Source organism: Armigeres subalbatus, chromosome 1, assembly GCF_024139115.2.
Source record: "Armigeres subalbatus isolate Guangzhou_Male chromosome 1, GZ_Asu_2, whole genome shotgun sequence".
Taxonomy (NCBI): domain Eukaryota; kingdom Metazoa; phylum Arthropoda; class Insecta; order Diptera; family Culicidae; genus Armigeres; species Armigeres subalbatus.
The window spans coordinates 147,712,136-147,721,735 of NC_085139.1; the positions used below are offsets into that span (position 1 = coordinate 147,712,136).

Sequence of the window (9,600 nt, forward strand, 5' to 3'; positions counted from 1 at the left end):
AAGCATCTATTGAAAATGATTAAATATCTGTCAAAAGCTGGGTGGTGCGAATAGAATCGATTTGGTTGTCAAACTGAAGCCAAACTTTTCTATTGTGCCGGAGCCAAACATTGAAGATTGTGGTTATGTTCGTGTGAGTAGTATTGTTATTATTTGTGAAAAAAATCGAAATAAATTTAGATTGAGTTTTGTATTCTTTGTAACAAATATTTTCACATTATATTTCGAGTTTAATATTAGTAGGAATGCAATTAAATAGCACTCGTTACGAAATTTGCCGAAATTCAACAGCTGATTGGAGCAGGAATGTATGTAAACCATCGTAAAGTCATATAGAGTCTCGCGCATTTGTGCGCCTTCATGCAGCATGGAAAGAGAAATTCGAAGAGCGGGAAAATGTTTGACAACAAAAAAACTGCAAAATAATTTTGCTTATGGGATTGATTTCAAAATATCCCTCTACTCGCTTGAGAGCAGAAAAGCGGCTCTATCCGCAGCACCCAGGTCAAAAGTAATCTAATCATTTTGGGTTATTTGAAAATTTTTGGGCTGTCATTTTTAAGTTTAATTTGATTTCAATTCACGAATCGGACCAGTCATAAAATTTAGAGTCCTACACTGTAAACTCGACAATACCCATTAAAGAGTTGAAAAGACCCATTTTTTTCATGATATTGTCGCGCTTATCTTTTTCTAGAATGCTGCGGCGGTCTTACACTCGCAGGCTCGACTGCGAAGGTAAACGTCAAGATAGCCGCCGTGTTAAAAGATAGGCAGAATTTTCCCGCTCAAAACAAAACCACGTGGTTTTCGCGAAATGACAGCAGTGTTCGATTGTATTAGTGAGAGGCAACCGGAGTCACTGAGTACATGGACAGTGTTTATCATGGCAAGTGCATACGGTGGGTGAGATTTTCATTGACTCTGTTGTGTTTAGTGACCGTTGCGATTACCTGAGAAGCAACCAGCAGGAAATCGCAGTATTCTATTTTATCTCGAGATGCATAATATATGGAGCTGTCAAAATAATGGGTATTTTGAAATTTTTGATAATGTGTACTTTTACCTCATTTGGGAGTTAAAAGATTTTACCCATTAATGAGTGAAAATCTACTTAATTTTTTTGTGACAACCAAATCGAGAGGAAAAGCGGAGAAGCTGAACGAGCTGTACGAGGTTTCGTGTGGATTGAATGTAAGTTTTATTTTCGCTCAATTTAGTTTTTTTGCGTTATTAAAGGGAATTAAATCATTTGGTATTGCAGCTAACGGCGTTTCAATTTGTTTTGTTAAATTATGGTCGTCGGGGAACAAAAACAAATCATCACCAGACAGGATGGGATTTCGCCTCTATACTTCTGTACCGCCGTATACAAATGTTGGGGCCACACAGGATTTGTTTCGCGATGAATGATGAAGCCACCCGGATAAAAATTTACAGTTCCTTGTATGGTATGATCCATTGGAATACAATTGGTTGTATGGTAAATAATACAATCTATTGTACTTTTATTGTAGATTTTTCACGGTTGTAAAAATCCTTTATTGTACTTATTTTAAAAGTACAATACAAGACAAAATTTTCAAAACGACTTATCTGCTTTTGTAAACAAAGATTCAAACAACGATTTGACGAATCTGATAGCTCTCCCACGCAAACCAACACCACCAATAGGTAGGTGAAGGTTTCCGCTACCTGTTGATGGTGTTGGTTTGCGTGGGAGAGCTATCAGATTCGTCAAATCGTCGTTTGAATCTTTGTTTACAAAAGCAGATAAGTCGTTTTGAAAATTTTGTCTTGAATACATTTAAACACAGAGAACAGACGTTCATCTTCATTCGCGTGCTTGTGTAAAAGTTTGAACTGGTCATTTTGAAGTATGTCGTTATGCCCCCGTTGCTCGGTGCTAGTGTGCTGATGAATATGGTTAAAATTTGCTGTGTTTTACTTTTTAGCGCTAGTGCTCATTCCGAATCGCTCCTAGGTGGCAGCACTACATTGTTTATTTAGTGTATGCCAACGACATCACTTAGTGAGATTGAGTTTTTATGTCGGGCAGCCTGCGTTGGCGGCGCTGAGGTGCGATTTAAATCTTTACACACTTTTTTACCGAAATTTTGTTCGAGGATCCATGTCTGTTCTCTGTGATTTAAATGTGACCGATACATTCTATAATATTGTAGTTGTTCGCTTATGTTTTATATTGCTCATCCAAAAATTAAACAAATTATAAAATTATTCCATCTCGGTGATCAGATAATCCGTTTTAAAGAAAATAAAAATATAATTTTAGAATATTTCATTGATTCATTATGTTGATGGAATAACAATTGAAAACAATAAAATAACAATAACTTTCATTATTACATGAAAAACCGATTCTACCGATTTTCAAATATATGTTTTAATTGCAGGTCTTGAAATATTCATGTTCTGATCAATTTAAATTTAAAAATCTTTCACTTTTAATTTTACTTGGAGAATGACTGGATTTAGATGAGCGTGTACAATTTTGTTTGTGATTAGTGAGAAGACGAAGTAAACGAAGTGTTCTTTTTATAATCGTCTATCCGGTACAAAGTTAATACGCTTTTTATATCGAAGTTGGATTTTTCTCCAGATACAGATCCAGATCCAGATTTTCTCCCAACTTCGGAAGTAGTGCGCTGGATTCACCTAAAGATGCGCTAAACAACACATCAATTAGTTTGACAGATAAAATTTGAGAAGAATGTTCGGTTCGGAAGTCCCGACTTCCAAATTCTAAGTTGGTGCTACGCCGACAATACTGATTCTGCGAGCAAGCGACGGCCGATCATTTTCCGCTGTACCGTGGTGAGTATCTATCAAGGTATCTATAGTGTTATCATCATGATACCGGATCATTTTGATGTGGGATAAATCTTTCAACACGTAAAGAAAAAAGTTATAAATTAAAACCTTATAAGCAACAACCTATTCGAAAATATCAATACACTTCATTATGCCATCTGATGAATGATCCCATACCAAAAAGCAATAATATTCATAAGTTTATGAAAAGTATCAGTTTTGGAATGTATGTGCCTAGTGTAATCTTAATAGCATTATTGATTTTTACGTGAAAGACCTTCAGGAAGGGGTCCCTTGATTTACACCGCCGAAGCAGTTCGCAGATTTTTTATTAACATGTATCCTTGTTCCTTTTCAGAAATTGAATTAATGATAAAACACTGCTGCATGCCCATCACTGATGATTCAATATCGTTCGGCGACTATCATCGAGCTATATCACCAACGGGATACAATAAAAAATTAAACAGGTAACTTTTGTTTTTCTTCTCGGCTTATACTTTTTGTAAGAAACCTGACATGATCTTATAATTTACGTCTTCCACAGGAAAAAAAAATTCGAGCGGCATTAGTTACAGCGGCTTCAGTGAGTATATCCGGTTGGATCATTGGCGACTGAAATCTACGTTTATGAATCCCGGTCTGAATTTTTTTTTTCTAAATTTCATATAATTTTAAATTGCATTAAATTGAAATTATTTTAAAATCAAATTAAAATTAAATTAAAGCTGAATTGAATTTAATTAAAATTGAAGTAGAATTATCTTAAAAATATATTAAAAATTAAACAAAATTTAAATTTACTGATTACAAATAAAGTTTCAAACTAAATTGAAATCAAGAAATCAAGTACCAATAAAATAAATTGTACAACATTAAATTGAATTGTATTTTTATTGTAATATTGAAGTCGAGATTGAAGTGAAATTTATTTAAAATCTCATTGTATTTCTACTGTAAAACAATAAAAATAATTTGAGAAAACACATTTGAAACACATTGTTTTCTATTGTTTTGGCCTTCGAAATCATCCCATTGAAGAACCGTTAAATCAATTGTTTTGCTTTGAATTTTGTATGAAAATTTTTCGATTTTTTTATTGTAAAGATACATAACAACCCCCTTTTTTATTGTAGAAGTCCCATTTACCATTCATTTAATCGTGGAAAACAATTGTCTCTGATGTGATTTAGTTGTTAAAATTCCATTACATTCAATGGTAATTTCTATGTTTTAATTGGTGATGTAACAGTAAAATTTATAATATTCTAATCATATTTTTTATCCGGGCAGTATTTATCAACCGCATACCTGTAAACCGCTGGATTCAGTGATGAAAAAGGAGCCTCTTTGGCGGATTTTTTGGAATCGCCTTAGACTACTATAGTCAGATCATATTTATACTGTTGGGAAAGTGAAAGTGAGATCCCAATCCATCAGTGCAAAAACGATGCACACATGTTATAGTTCATGTTCATGTATATCATTATGCCGTTCATAAATACTTTTAATAAAAAATACGATTATATTCCCCATAAATAATTTCTTTTACTATTCGATTGATGGAATATTTAATTCTTGTAGCTGTTTCTGAAAATAATAAGGGGTAAATTTTACTTATTGTCCAGGAACGCTGTTGCTCATTAGTGGGTAAAAATCACTCGTTAGTTTGACGTACAAACGGTTTACTCATTAATGAGTAAACGACGTTTACTCTTTTAATGAGTTGAACTATTTAACTTCATAATGGGTACTTTTTCACCCATTAAAGAGTACTTTGGTGGCACAGTGTATAAGAAGAGTAACGTCATGTGCCACGTTTGACAGGTCTCCTGCTCGTTTGGAACGCGCATTTGTATGGAACTGACAGACGATTCTGTTCCAATTCTGACACTTGACGACACTGTTATTATAGTCACTGTAATAAAATTGAAAACAAAAACCAAAAAAGTGCTGCACGTGTAAACCGGCCTGAAAAATTCACCCGATGTTCGTTCAAAATTAGGCCAATCTTTAAAAAACAGCACTTTTTTGATTTTTGTTTTAAATTTTAAAAATACGCGGAGCCAAAAAATATGTGTTCTTTGGGAAAGTTGATCTCAAATAAGTCAAACAATCGATTGGGCGAATACAAATTTAAAATGCAGCTAAACGTCAGAATGTGATGACAAAAACGTGATGACGTTTTGTTTCCCAATTTGACGGGATCGATATTTTCTGGCGCGTACATTTTCCTTTGTTCAATGCAAAAAGTTAACAACATTGACGCTAGTCAAAACACCCCAATTAGCGAACGGCATTCGCTAGTTGGAGTGGTGTCGTGCCCCAATTAGCGAACGATCACTGTAGTTCTTTACAAACAATATTTTTGCGTATGAAAGATCACATTTCTTGCCCCCCTCCCCCTTTCAGAGTTATGTAATTTTTAAACATTGCATAATATACTCTAAATAAACATCTTTGCGCAACTCTATATTCTATATCTAATACATTGAACTAATTTCTTCAATCAATGCTATATGATAGACACATAATTGTGCACTAGGGTAAAACGACCTATTATGGAGGGGTTAAGCACCGTGTCGAAACAAAATTGATTACAAAAATTCTTCGAAAATTACCTGTTGGTCGATTTCCACATTGTAGTAGTTGAATAGGATGCTCGTTAACTATAGTTTCGTAAATATTACGTCAATTGTGCTGAAGTTATGTTGTTTTGTTTTTATCACCAGAAAAACAAACTACCGCAAGAATAGGACGCAGTTGCTAATCGTTGCGATATTTTTTGAAGGTCAGTCCTATTGTTGCGGTATTGCATGTAATTCTTATGGAGAGCGATACCGCAACAATAAGTTCTCTTCTACCGCAATAATAGGCTCAAAGGATTCAAATTTTCAACGAAAAATGTTAATTTTTCATCGTTTTGAACGGAATTTTGTCAAACAAAAGCTGTTTTAGTCGTTAATCCGAAGAGTTTTAGCGTACCCACAATTGTTTGCAATGCTATTATATCCAGAATGGACTTCTTTAACACTACCGCAACATTAGGGCATACCACAACGATAGGACGTTTTACCCTATTTGATTTTCCCATAGAATTTATCTCACTTGAAGTATATGTAGTCTGAATAAGCCATTATGCAATTAGTTCAATTTGTTACATTTCAAACAAATTATCGTGGAAATCAGTAAGCTTTGTATCGCTGTACGTAGAACTGCTCCGAGTTTATGAGCTTCAAATGTTTCCAACTCACGAATTCCTGTAATGTAAACTATTTTAATACATTTCATTCCCGCATAATGAAAAACAGCATGTTATATGGTCAAAATTATTATTGCGATGTAAGATATTGAGTCACATTTGACTTTACGGTTATCAAATTATTTTCGATCGACTCAACCATAACTACTAAAAATTATCACTAAATGTCTCTATATAGTAGGTAGGCCGACAATGTCCATGTCATCCGCGCAACAAATAAATTGACTGGCAATAACACCCGGCTTGTAACGCAATGTAAAACAACAGGCAAGAACTACTCGAAATTATCACTAAATGTCTCTATATAGTAGGTCGGAAGCCCGTCGCTATAGCGGGAGGTTTCAACGCTTGGACAGTGGAGTGGGACAGCCATGGACTGGAGGGTGGATGAAGGCAAAACCTATAGTGAACATTTAGTAACTCGCTTTAAGATCACCTTTTGCGTGAAACTTCCGAGAGCGGGGGATCCCTGTCAGGCTCGTGGATGGATGGCTAATCATTTCGACAGCGAAGTTTTCACCACAGCCCTGGCGATGTCTAAGCCGGGATGCATTGATAGGTATCCCATCACGCGCGCGCGATGCCACCATGTCGAGGAAAGCCCTGCTGAGAAATGGCAGACGCCCGGTATACTGCTGGAGAGCCGCGATTGCAGCCATTCGATCAACCTGTCTTGAGGCTAGACGAAGGATGCAACGTTCCCGCACCGAGTAGGTAAGCGTGGACCACCGTAAGTGTTTCGAGCTGCGAAACTGACCCTGAAAAAGGCCATTAAGAGCAACAATAGAGCGTGTTTCAACAACCTATGCGAAAGTGTCAGCCAACGCGAAACCGTGAGGCGACGTCTACAGGATGTTGATGGCCAAGACCAAAGGGGGCTCTTCGCCTCTCGAACGGTCCCGGATAGGTTGGCGAGGAATATCGAGGTACTCTTTCCATCCCGAGCCACAAGTCCGTGGCGCCTGTACCACACGGCGTTTTGGGTGCGGCCGAAATGGTGGCTCCGGTGACGATTGAAGAGTTATTTGTGGTGGCTGATTCCCCGGCAATGAACAAAGCTCCAGGGCCTGATGGAGTTCCATTATTGCATACATTATTATCAGCCGTTAGTAAGGATCCAATGTAGACCAATTTATCGATTACCTGAAATGTATCCCAGTCGTGACAACAATCGTAACACTGCTTCCCAGGCAGCCCCTGTCACGCTCGGTTTCGCCCCCTAGCATGTACTTTGTCTTCGATGCATTCACCACCATTTCAACTTATGCTGCTTCACGTTTCAGGCGGGTGTACAATTCTGCCACCTTTGCAAGTGTTCGGCCGACAATGTCTATATCATCCGCGAAACAAATAAATTGACTGAATCTATTTTAAAACATACCCCGGCTGTTACACCCGGCTCACCTCATGACACCTTGTAACGCGATGTTGAACAACAGGTAAGAAAGTCCATCGTCTTAGTCCCCGGCGCGATTCAAACGAACTGAAGTTTTCGCCCGAAATCTTCACACAGATTTGCACACCATCCATCGTTGCTTTGATTAATCTGGTAAGCCTCCCAGGGAAGCTGTTCTCGTCCAGAATTTTCCATTGCTCTACGCGGTCTATACTGTCGTATGCCGCATTGATATCGATGAACAGATAGTGCGTTGAGACCTGGTATTTACCCCATTGTTTGAGGATTTGTCGTACAGTAAAGATCTAGTCCGTTGTCGGAGGGCCGCCAACTAATCCGGCCTGATAACTTTCCACGAACTCATTCACTGGTGACAGACAACGAAAGACGATCTGGGATATCACTTTGTAGGCGGCGATATAGCTGGTGATCGCTTGAAAGTTCCCAAACTCCAACTTGTCGCTTTTTTTTGTAAATGGGGCATATGACCCCTTCTTTCCACTCCTCCGGTAGCTGTTCAGTTTCCCAGATTCTAACTATAAATTTGTGCAGGCAAGTAGTCAGCTTTTCTGGGCTCATCTTAATGAGCTCAGCTCCGATACCATCCTTTCCAGCGGCTCATTGGTCTTTAGATGTTGGATGGCATACTTAACTTCCTTCAAGGTGGAGCTGATTGGCTTCCATCGTCAGCTGAACTGACGTAGTCATTTCTTCCGCTGCTTTGATTTTCACTGCCTGTACGCTCAACGCAATTTAAGTGTTCTTCCTAGTGCTGCTTCCACCTTTCGATCACCACACGTTCGTCCGTCAAGATGCTTCTCCATCGCTATCCCTGCTCGCGGCATGACGCCTTTGCGTGATGCGTTGAGCTTTTGATAGAACTTGCGTGTTTCTTGAGAACGCCACAGTTGTTCTATATTCTCGCACTTCCAGGCGGCGTTTCTTTTCCACGTTCCACGTTCCCGGGTCCCTTGCTGCAACGTGACCTCCCGCGCTGCGCCCTTCTCTTCCAGAATCTGTCTGCTCTCTACGTCAAACCAATCGTTCCGTTCAGTCGCGCTAAGTCGTATCGCGGTGGTCGTCGGTACCGAACATTGTTGATGACGGATAATTTTGAGCACAGCTAAACCATCACCTGACATTTGACCGAAGCCAGTTAAAAAATTTAACCTCAGATTACGATTAGTGAAGAGTGAGAAATGAGAATTAGGAAAAGGGACGATAAAGGGACCTAAGAACTGAGAAAAAACTTCTTCATTCTTCTTTCTTAGTTGTTTTTTGATCTTTCTTCTTTCTTCTTAGTTCATTCTTCTTCTTTCCTTCTTCCTTCTGTCTGCTTTCTTCTTCCTTCTTTTTTCTTTCTTCCTTCTTTTTTCTTTGTTCCTTTTTCTTTCTGCCTTCTTCCTTCTTGCTTCTTTCTACATTCTTTTTTACTCTTCCTTCTTTCATTCTTCTTTATTTCTTTCATCTACCATCTTCCATATTGCATCTTTCAGCTTCCATCTTCCATCTTGCATCTTTCATTTTCTATCTTCCAGCTTCCAGCTTGCAGCTTCCATCCTCCATCTTCCATATTCCTTCTTTCTTTTTCCCTCTTCCTTCTTCCTTCTTCCTTCTTTCTTCTCCCTTCTTCATTCTTCCTTCTTCCTTCTTCTTACTTCTTTCTTCATTGTTCATTCTACCTTCTTCCTTCTCCCTTCTTCCTTCTTCCTTCTTCCTTCTTCCTCCTTCCTTCTTCCTTCCTCCTTCCTCCTTCTTCCTTCTTCCTCCGTCCTTCTTCCATCTTCTTTCTCATTCTTTCTTCTTCATTCTTTCTTCTCCCTTCCTCCTTCTTCCTTCTTATTTATTCCTTCTTCCTTCTCCTCTCTTCCTTCTTCCTTCTCATCTCTCCCTTCTTCCTTCTTCCTTCTTTCTTATTTCTTCTTCCTTCTCTCTTCTCCCTTCTTCCTTCTTTATTCTTTCTTCTTCCTTCTTCCTTCTTTCGTCTTTCCTCTTTCTTCTTCCTTCTTCTTCCTTCCTTCTTCCTTCTTCATGTTCCTTCTTTTTCTTTCCTTCTTCCATTTTCCTTGTTCCTTTTTTTTCTGTATTCTTTCTTTATCTTTCTTCTTCC

The 9,600-nt window shown here is 38.2% G+C and overlaps 1 long non-coding RNA gene across 1 annotated transcript; it reads left to right on the forward strand.

The window, feature by feature from the left end:
* The first annotated feature begins 678 nt into the window (after positions 1–678).
* LOC134207199 (uncharacterized) lies at positions 679–3,547 on the forward strand. The gene is made up of 5 exons (XR_009978361.1): positions 679–1,194; positions 1,265–1,451; positions 2,627–2,835; positions 3,191–3,302; positions 3,380–3,547. It is a non-coding gene; the product is annotated as an uncharacterized LOC134207199 (long non-coding RNA).
* Positions 3,548–9,600: the final 6,053 nt, after the last annotated feature.